This window comes from Myotis yumanensis, unplaced genomic scaffold (genome assembly GCF_028538775.1).
Source record: "Myotis yumanensis isolate MYYU_CA2020_CCGP unplaced genomic scaffold, mMyoYum1.0.hap1 SCAF_24, whole genome shotgun sequence".
NCBI classification, from domain to species: Eukaryota; Metazoa; Chordata; class Mammalia; order Chiroptera; family Vespertilionidae; genus Myotis; species Myotis yumanensis.
Window position 1 is genome coordinate 3,827,543 of NW_027223775.1, and position 11,100 is coordinate 3,838,642.

Genomic DNA, 11,100 nt, shown 5'->3' on the forward strand with positions numbered 1-11,100 from the left:
AAACCTCTGGGACACAATGAAAGCAGTCCTGAGAGGGAAGTTTATAGCTCTACAGGCCTATCTCAAAAATAGAAAAAATGGTAGTAAATCACCTAACTCTACAACTCAAAGAATTAGATAGAGAGCAACAAGAAAACCCCAGAGTGAACAGAAGTAAGGAGATAATAAAGATTAGAGCAGAAATAAATGACATAGAGACCAAAAAAAAAAAACAATACAGAAAATCAATGAAACCAAGAGCTGGTTCTTTGAAAGGATAAACAAGATTGACAAACCTCTAGCCAGGCTCACCAAGAAGCAAAGAGAGAGGTCCCAAATAAACCAAATCAGAAACGATAGAGGCGAAATAACAACAGATGTCACAGAAATACAAATGATTGTTAAACAATACTACGGACAACTCTACTCCAACAAGCTAGACAACCTGGAAGAAATGGGCATATTCCTAGAATAATACAAGATTCCAAAACTCAATCAGGAAGAATCAAAAAATCTCAATAGGCCAATAACTATGGAAGAAATTGAAGCAGTCATCAAAAAGCTTTCAGCAAACAAAAGCCCAGGACCAGATGGCTTCTCAGGGGAGTTTTACCAAACTTACAAGGAAGAACTAAAACCTATCCTCCTCAGACTACTACAAAAAATTCAAGAGGAAGGAACACTTCCAAGCTCATTCTATGAAGCCAGCATCACCCTAATACCAAAATCAGGTAAAGACAACACAATGAAAGAGAATTACAGGCCAATATCCCTCATGAACATAGATGCCAAAATCCTCAACAAAATCTTAGCAAACCGGATCAAGCACTAATCAGAAGAATCATACACCATGACCAAGTAGGATTTATCCAGGGATGCAAGGATGGTACAACATCCATAAATCAATAAACGTGATACATCACATAAACAAATTGAAAGAAAAAACCACATGGTCATATCAATTGATGCAGAAAAAGCTTTAGACAAAATCCAACACCCATTTCTGATAAAAATTCTCAGCAAAGTGGGAATTGAAGGATCATACCTCAACATAATAAAAGCCATATATGACAGGCCCACAGCCAACATCATACTCAATGGACAAAAAACTAACACTATTTCCCCTAAGAACAGGAATAAGACAGGGATGCCCACTCTCACCACTCCTGTTCGACATAGTACTGGAAGTATTAGCCATTGCAATTAGACGAGAAGAAGAAATAAAAGGCATCCATATTGGAAAAGAGGAAGTAAAACTGTCCTTATTGCAGATGACATGATATTATACATATAAAACCCTAGAGACTCCATCAAAAAACTACTAGACTTAATAGATGAATTTGGGAATGTAGCAGGATACAAAATTAATCCCAAGAAACCTGAGGCATTTCTATACACCAATAGTGAACTTTCAGAAAGAGAGATTAGAAAAACAATCCCATTTACCATCGCACCAAAAAAATTAAGCTACCTAGGAATAAACTTAACTAAAGAAGTAAAAACCTCTACTCAGAAAACTACAGGACGTTGAAAAAAGAGATAGAGGAGACATAAACAGACGGAAGAACATACTGTGTTCATGGATTGGTAGAATCAACATCATTAAAATGTCCATACTACCGAAATCAATCTATAAATTCAATGCACATACCATTAAAATACCAACGGCATACTTCCCAGATCTAGAACGAACTCTCCAAAAATTCATCTGGAATAAAAAAAGACCCCGAATAGCTGCAGCAATCCTGAGAAAGAAGAAAGTAGGTGGGATCTCAATACCAGATATCAAGATGTATTACAAAGCCACTGTTCTCAAAACTGCCTGGTACTTGCACAAGAACAGGCATATATATCAATGGAATAGAATAGAGAACCCAGATATCGGCCCGAACCAATATGCTCAATTAATATTTGACAAAGGAGGCAAGAACATTCAATGGCGCCAAGATAATCTCTTCAATCAGTGGTGTTGGGAAAATTGGACAGATATATGCAAGAAAATGAAACTAGACCACCAACTTACACCATACACAAAAAAACACTGAAAATGGATAAAGGACTTAAATGTATGACAGGAAACCATAACAATTCTAGAAGAACTCAAAGGTAACAGAATCTCAGAAATATGCCAAAGCAATTTCTTCACAGATACAGATCCTAAGACCCTTGAAACTAAAGAGAAAATGAACAAATGGGACTACATCAAAATGGAAAGCTTCTTCACAGCAAAAGAAACCATCAACAAAACAATGAGAAAACCCACTGTGTGGGAAAACATATTTGCCAATGTCATATCTGATAAGGGCCTAAACTCCAAAATTTATAGGGAACTCATACCATTTAACAAAAAGAAGATAAACAATCCAATCAAAAAATGGGCAAAGGATCTAAATAGACACCTTTCAAAAGAGAACATTCAGAAAGCCAAGAGACATATGAAAACATGCTCAAAGTCACTAATCATCTGAGAGATGCAAATCAAAACAACAATGAGGTACCATCTCACACCCGTCAGAATGGCTATCATCAACAAATCAACAAACGACAAGTGCTGGAGAGGATGTGGAGAAAAAGGAACACTTGTGCACTGCTGGTGGGAATGCAGACTGGTGCAGCCACTATGGAAGGCAGTATGGAGGTTCCTCAAAAAATTGGAAATGGAACTCCCATTGGACCCTGTGATCCCACTTCTAGGAATATATCCCAAGAAACCAGAAACACCAATCAGAAAGGATATATGCACCCATATGTTCATAGCAGCACAATTCATCATAGATAAGATCTGGAAACAGCCTAATTGCCCATCAGTAGATGAATGGATTAGAAAACTGTGGTACATCTACACGATGGAATACTATGCTGCTGTAAAAAAGAAGGAACTCTTACCATTTGCAATGGCATGGATGGAGCTGGAGAGCATTATGCTAAGTGAAACAAGCCAGTCAATGAAGGAAAAATACCACATGATCTCACACATTCATGGATAATAGAGACCATTATAAACTTTTGAACAATAATAGATACAGAGGCAGAGCTGCCTCAAACAGATTGACAAATTGCAGCGGGAAGGCTGGCGAGTGTTAGGGAGCAGGAGGGAAGGGGGTAAGAGATCAACCGAAGGACTTGTATGAATGCATATAAGCATAACCAATGGACATAAGACACTGGGGGGTAAGGGAGGGCAGCGGATTGTCAAGGGCTGGGGGTGGGGGCGGAAAGGACACATATGTAATACCCTTTGTAATACTTTTAGCAAAAAATAAAAATTAAAAAAAAAAGAAATGTTAAAGGGACTGGTGTAAAAAGAAGAAATAAAAAGCTCAGAAATAAAACAGACACAACAAATAGATATGGCTACAAAATAATACCTTTCAATAATGACTTTAAATGTAAATGGATTAATGCTCCAATCAAAAGACATTGAGTGGCTAAGTGGATAAAAAAACATGACCTATATATTTGCTGTCTACAAGAGACTCACCTCAGAAGAAGGGACTCACAGAGACTGAAAGTGAAGGGATGGAAAAATATCTTTCAGGCAAATGGAAATGAAAAAAAAGCTGGGGTAGCAATACTTATCTTGGTCAAAATAGACCTCAAAGTGAAGGCCATAAGAAGTGATAAGGAAGACCACTTCATAATACTAAAGGAATTGATGCAACAAGAGAATATAACCCTGATAAACACATATGCACCCAATGGAGGAGCACACAAATACATAAATAAATAAATAAAAACCCTGGAAGATATCAAGGGAGAGATCAACAACAATACAATCATAGCAAGGGACTTTAATACACCACTGATATCACTGGATAAATCCTCTATACAAAAAATCATCAAAGAAACAGCAATCCTAAATGACTCACTAGATCAGATGGACTTAATTGACATCTTCAGAATATTTCACCCCAAATCCACAGAATGTATTTTTTTCTCAAGTATACATGGGACATTTTCAAAAATAGACCACATATTGGGTCACAAGCAAAGTCTTCCCAAATTCAAGAAGATTGAAATCTTAGCAAGCATCTTCTCTGACCACAATGGCATAATATTAGAAATAAACTATAATAAAAACAATCCAAAAAATTCAAACACTTGGAAGCTGAAAAGCATGCTATTAAAAAGTGATTAGGTTATGAAAGAAGAAATTAAAAACATCCTGGAAACTAATGACAATAAAAACACAACATTCCAAAATCTATAGGACAAAATGAAAGCAGTTTTGAGAGGGATGTTTATAGCTCTACAGGCTTACCTCAATAAACAAGAAACAGAATATAGGAGGAGAAAATGGTGGCGGTATAGATGGATGTGTCCTGTGCCTTGTCCTGGAGCAGATAGGGTGAGCAGCTGAACCGAGTAACATCTAGCTCGAATAGGCAGAGGAAATTCATCTGGGAGACAGTTTGCAGCTGGGAAAGGCAGAGGACTCTGGAAGAAAGGGGACTGTTGGAGACTGCGGCTGAAAACTCTCCTGGAATGGCTGAAAACTGTCCCGGAACAGCTGGCTCATCTGAGAAGTCTGCACCATCTTGAGTGGCTGTTTTCGGAAGCGTATACATCCAGAGACCCTGCAACCACGGGATCCAGTAATTGGCTACTGACCCAGAATCACTGGATCTAAAGCAGGGAAAATACGTGGACTCAGAGGAGCCCTGCTCCTTCTCACAGAAAGGTCAGATTTTTGCCTTGATAAGGGTGCAGTTTGCAATTCAGGTTGGAGAGAGGAACACTCGTGGGGGTAGTCTGCGCCCCACAAGGTCTGTGGCCATTGGGGCCAGCGTGATTCGCCAGTGCAGTAGGGGTCTCACAGGGCTGCCGCCAGAAGGAAACGCTAAAAATAAGCCCATAGCTGGACTGGGTGCAAAAAGACAGCCTCAGATTTTGCCAGTGTATTGGCTGCTTAGTGCCAGGGGAGAGAGAACATGTGGAAGAGACTGTGCACAGAGCTGGACAGTGGAGGGTTGCGAGAGCTCTCGCACCTCCTCAGGCTTTTTTTTTTTTTTTTTTTTTCTCTCTCTCTCCTCCTTAAATCTTTGCATTTTATTATTAAACCCAATACATAGGACCGCCAGATTGGGGTCAATTGCAGGGAAAAGTTGTTTTTGTGGAACCTGGGAATCAGAGCTGGGAGTAACAATCAAAGAAACAACTCTGTGGCAGAAACAGCTCTGGCTAGAGAGGACTTGTAGCCTCTGAGGTCAATCTAGAAACACTGCCACCCAGAGGCTGAAACACAAACTGACTCTTCTGTAAATACAAATAAAGACAGTCTGGGAAACAAATACGGCCTGCTTTAAAATCAGGACTGTGGTTTACAAAATGGAGGAACAGTGTATCCCATGGAACTTCAACACTCTCCTGAATACCTGACAGGACTAAGGCATGTAAAACAGAAAAGAAGAGGAACTGAAGGACCTTCACTACTGCACATTTTTATTTTATTTTATTTTATTTTATTTTATTTTATTTTTTTCACCTTTTACTTAAGAAACTATTTTTTTTCTTTTTTAATCACCTGATTTTACCTTTTTAACTACTACATTTTTATTTTAACCAGTATTATTATTACTACCATTTTACCTTTTTAAAAGTGTCATTATATTTTCTCTTTATCTTATTTTGGGATTAGTGTTCTAAATTCTATTTTCATCTTTCTTTTAGCATCATTTACTCTACTTCAACTTTACCTTTACACCAAAACTCTCCTCCTCACTTTTCCCCTTTTGTTGTCCTGTTTCTCTTACCCTATTCCTGCTTTAGATTTTTCCTATTCATTCTTTTTACCCCCTGTTAAAATTTCACCCTACTTATATATCTAATTTCCAATTCCCTGCTCTAAATCCATATAAACCTCTCTCTTCTCTTTCTTCACTATCCACATTTTTTTTCCTCTGTCATTTGGATGTTGTTTACTTGATTGTTCAGTATATTGGGCGTTTTTTATGCTTGTTTGTGAGATTGTTTTGCTTTTTCTTTCTATTTTTCTGTTTGTTTTTGTTTTTGTCTTTTCTGGTTATTTTATTTTATTTGCTCCTGTTTCCCCTAACCTCACTTGATATCAATTGTTATTTGTAGTTTGCATTCTGTTGCTGGAATTTGTTGGAATTAGTGGCTGTTCTATTGGAGTTTTCTCCACATATAAAGTTTCTTCCCCTATTCTATTTCATTCTCTTTCTTTTCTCTCTTATTTTTTTTTCTTTTCCCAATTTCATTTTTGAACTTCTTTTTTCTCTTTTTTTTCCTCTTTTTTCTTTTAGTCTTCTTTCTTCCTTGTCCCCTTATTCTCTTTGATCTGGTGGTCACCTTTACTTGGGGTTATTAGCATCGTGAATACATTTGTGTTCAGTGCCTTGTGCTTTGTGCCTTGTTGTGTTGTATTTTGTGTTTTTAAATCAACACAGCAGAGAGAGAATTACATAACCAAACACCTGGAAAATAGAGATCATGGGGAGACAAAGAAACAGCCCGCATATGAAAGAAAAACAGGTAGCCGAAACTGGTTTGGCTCAGTGGATAGAGCGTCGGCCTGCGGACTGAAAGGTCCCAGGTTCGATTCCGGTCAAGGGCATGTACCTGGGTTGCGGGCACATCCCCAGTGGGAGATGTGCAGGAGGCAGCTGATCGATGTTTCTCTCTCATCGATGTTTCTAACTCTCTATCTCTCTCCCTTCCTCTCTATAAGAAATCAATAAAATATATTTAAAAAAAAGAAAGAAAAACAGGCAACACCAGAAAAAGAGGTAAACAAAATGGAGACAATGGAGACAAGCAACCTGTCAGAGAAAGAATTCTGAGAAATGGTCATAAGGTGGATGAAAAGAATGGAAGACAAATTCAACAATATGTGTAAAAACCAAGAGAAAATGAAGAAGAACCAAGAAGAACTGAAAAATGACATCACTGCTATAAAGAACTCAATAGAAAGCATCAACAGTAGACTAGAAGAAGCAGAGGACCACATCAGTGAGCTAGAAGATAAGGTAGGAAAAAATACCCAAGCAGAGCAGCTTTTAGAAAAAAAAAATTAAAAAGCAGGAGGAGAGCCTAAGAGAGCTTTGGGACAACACAGAACAAAACAACATCCACATAATATCAGTGCCAGAAGGAGAGGAAACTGAGCAAGGAATAGAAAACCTGTTTGAAAAAATAATGACAGAAAACTTCCCTGATATAGGGAAGAAAAATCTCACACAAATCCAAGAAGCTCACAGAGTCCCAAACAAATTGAACCCCAAAAGATCAATGCCAAGGCATATTATAATTATATTGGCAAACACTAACAACAAAGCAAGAATCTTAAAAGCAGCCAAAGAGAGACAAAAAGTTACCTACAAAGGATCCCCCATCAGGCTAGTGACTGATTTCTCAACAGAAATGCATCAGGCAAGAAGGGAATGAAATAAAATATACAAAGTCATGGAAAGGCAGGGTCTGAATCCAAGAATACTGTACCCAGCAAGGCTATCAGTCAAAATTGAGGGTGAAATCAGGATCTTCACGGACAAAAAAGGACTATGGAAATTTATTACCACCAAACCATCAATGCAAGAAATGCTAAAGGGTTTGCTGTAAAAAGAAAAAAAATATGAAACAAAGAAGGAACACAGGGGTAAAGAATAAAAGTGGCAACAAACAAAGATCTATCTACACTAATAAAAGAGAAATATGGTAATTAGTGTACGACCGCCACCCTTCCCATTGGCTAATCAGCATATCCTTATGCAAATTAACTGCCAGCCAAGATGTCAGCCGGTAGCCATGCACTGAAACGAACAGGGAGGCTTGCTTGCTCCAGTGACTGCAGACTCCAACGTTCCCCGACTGACTTGCCTGCCTCTCAGCTGCAACTCTAAGCAACTATGTTGCAAATATAGAAGCTAAACAAAACCCCAGAAACAGGCTTTCAGTCAGCCGGGCTTCAGCCAGCCTGACTGCAACATTGTATCAATGTTTTCAGCAGCGAGGCCTCACAGCTAAAGCTGGCCCAGAAGAAAAAAAGAAAAAAAGAAAAAAAGGAGAGGTTGGGAGCTTCAGTCACCCACCAGCCGGAAAACAGCCCACAGCCCCTCAGTCAGCCTGGACAGGCACCCCAGTAGGGACCCCCACCCCGATCCAGGACACCCTTCAGGGAAAACCAGGTGGCCCCCACCCATGCACCAGGCCTCTATTCTATATAGTAAAAGGGTAATATGCCTCCCGGCACCGGGATCATCATGACAGAGGGCAGCGCCCAAAACCCCGTTTGCCCTGCGGCTCTGTGTGTGACAGGGGTTGGGGCCACAACCTCCCTACCCACCCTGCTCTGTTCATGAATAGGGAAGGTGCCCCGACCCCCTGATCAGCCCTGCTCTGTGCCTGATAGGGGGGAGCTCCCCAATCCCCTGATTACCCTGTGGCTCTGTGTGTGACAGGGTGCGGTGACTCTAGCTCCCCCCCCCCCCCCCGCCCTGCACGGGCCCTGCTCTGTGTGTGACAGGGTAGAGCCATAACCTCCCCATCAGCCCAGCCCTGAGTGTGACAGTGGCGGCGCCCCAACCCCCTGATTGACCCTGCTCTGTGGGTGATAGAGGATGGTGTCCCGACCCCCCTCCATGGGTCTTGCTCTGTGTGTGACGGGGGAGAGCCATAACCTCCCCATTGGCCCTGCCCTGAGTGTAACAGGGTACAGCGCCCCGACCTCCTTATCCGCCCTGCTCTGTGTGTGAGAGGGGGGCACTGGCCCAACTCCCCTATCGGCCCTATTCTGTGAGTGACAGGGGGGAGCTCCTCAACACCCTGATTGGCCCTGCTCTGTGCATGACAGGGGGGAGGTCCTCAACCCCCTGATGGGCCCTGCTCTGTGTGTGACAGGGGGCAGCGCCCCAACCCCCTGATCCTCCCTGCTCTGTGCATGACAGGGGGTGGCGCTTCAACCTCCCCATCGACCCTGCCTTGAGTGTGACAGGGGGTGGTGCCCCAACCCCCCAGTCGGCCCTACCCTGAGCGTGACTGAGGGTGGCATCGCAACCTCCTGATCTTCCCTGCTCTGTGCATGACAGGGGGCGCGCCCCAACTCCCAAATCGGCCCTGCTCTGAACCTGACCAGGGTTTGCACCTAGGGATTGGGTGTGCCCTCTGCCACCCGGGAACAGGCCTAAGCCAGCACGTCGTTATCCCCTGAGGGGTACCAGACTGTGACAGGGCACAGGCTGGGCTGCCCCCCCCACCCCCCCAAGTGCACAAATTTTTGTGCACCGGGCCTCTACTCAATAATAATTCTAAATGTAAATAGATTAAAAGCCCCAATCAAAAGACATTGGGTAACTCAATGGATAAGAAAACATATATCTGCTGTTTACAGGAAACCCACCTCAGAAAAAAAGACGCACACAGACTGAAGGTGAAGGGATGGAAAAAGGTTTTTCAGGTGAATGGAAATGAAAAAAAGCTGGGGTAGCAATACTTATATCTGACAAATTAGATCTCAAAGTGAAGGGCATAAAAAGAGATAAGGAAGGCCACTTCATAATACTAAAGGGAGCAATCCAACAAGAAATAACTCTGGTAAACATATATGTACCCAATGGAGGAGCACCCAAATACGTAAGAAAACTTCTTAAGGGGATCAAGGGCGAGATTGAAAGCAATAAAATCATAGTAGGGACTTTAATACCCCACTATCACCATTGAAAAAATCCTCTAAACAAAAAATCAGCAAAGAAACATCAATCCTAAATGACTCACTAGATCAGATGGACTTAATTGATATCTTCAGAACATTTCATCCCAAAGCCACAGAATATACATTCTTCTCAAGTGCACATGGTTCTTTTTCAAAGATAGACCATATATTGGGTCACAGGCAAAGTCTCGTCAAATTCAAGAAGATAGAAATCATATCAAGCATCTTCTCAGATCACAATGGCATAAAACTGGAAATCAACTACAATAAAAACAATCTAAAAAAATCAATCACATGGAGACTAAATAGAATGCTATTAAACAATGAATGGGTTACCAGAGAGATCAAAGAAGAAATAAAAAACATCATGGCAACAAACAACAATGAAAAAACAACAATCCAAAACCTATGGGATACAGTGAAGCAGTCTTGAGAGGAAAGTTCCTAGCTCTACAAGAATACTGCAAAAAGCAAGAAACAATGATAATAACTTACTTAACCCTACAACTCAAAGAGTTAGGAAGAGAGCAACAAGAAAAGCCCACTGTAAGCAGAAGGAAAGAAATAATAAATATCAGAGCGGAGATAAACGACATAGAGACCAAAAAACCAATACAAAAGATCAACAAAACCAAGAGCTGGTTCTTTGAAAGGATAAGCAAGATTGATGAACCTCTAGCCAGGCTCACCAAAAACAAAGAGAGAGGACCCAAATAAACAAAATCAGAAATGAAAGAGGACAAATAACAACAGACCCCACAGAAATACAAAGGATTGTTAAAAAATTATTATGAACAACTCTACTCCAACAAACTAGAAAACCTGGAAGAAATGAACATATTCCTAGAAAAATACAACCTTCAAAAACTTAATCAGTAAGAATCTAAAAATCTCAATAGGCCAATAACTACGGAAGAAATTGAAGCAGTCATCAAAGAGCTTCCAGCAAACAAAAGCCCATAGGCAGATGGCTTCACAGGGGAGTTTTACCAAACATTCAAGGAAGAACTAAAACCTATCCTCCTCAGACTATTCAAAAATATTCAAGAGGAAGGAACACTTCCAAGCTCATTCTATGAAGCCAGCATCACCCTAATACCAAAACCAGGTAAAGACAACACAATGAAAGAGAATTACAGGCCAATATCCCTCATGGACATAGATGCCAAAATCCTCAACAAAATCTAAGCAATCGTATCCAGCAGTACATCAGAAAGATCATACACCATGACCAAGTAGGATTTATCCCAGGGATGCAAGGATGGTACAATATCTGCAAATCAATAAACCTGATACATGACATAAACAAATTGGAAGATGAAAGCCACATAGTCATATCAATTGATGCAGAAAAAGCATTTGACAAAATCCAACACCATTTCTTGATAAAAGCTCTCAGCAAGGTGGGAGTAGAAGGATCATACCTCAACATAATAAAATCTATATATGAC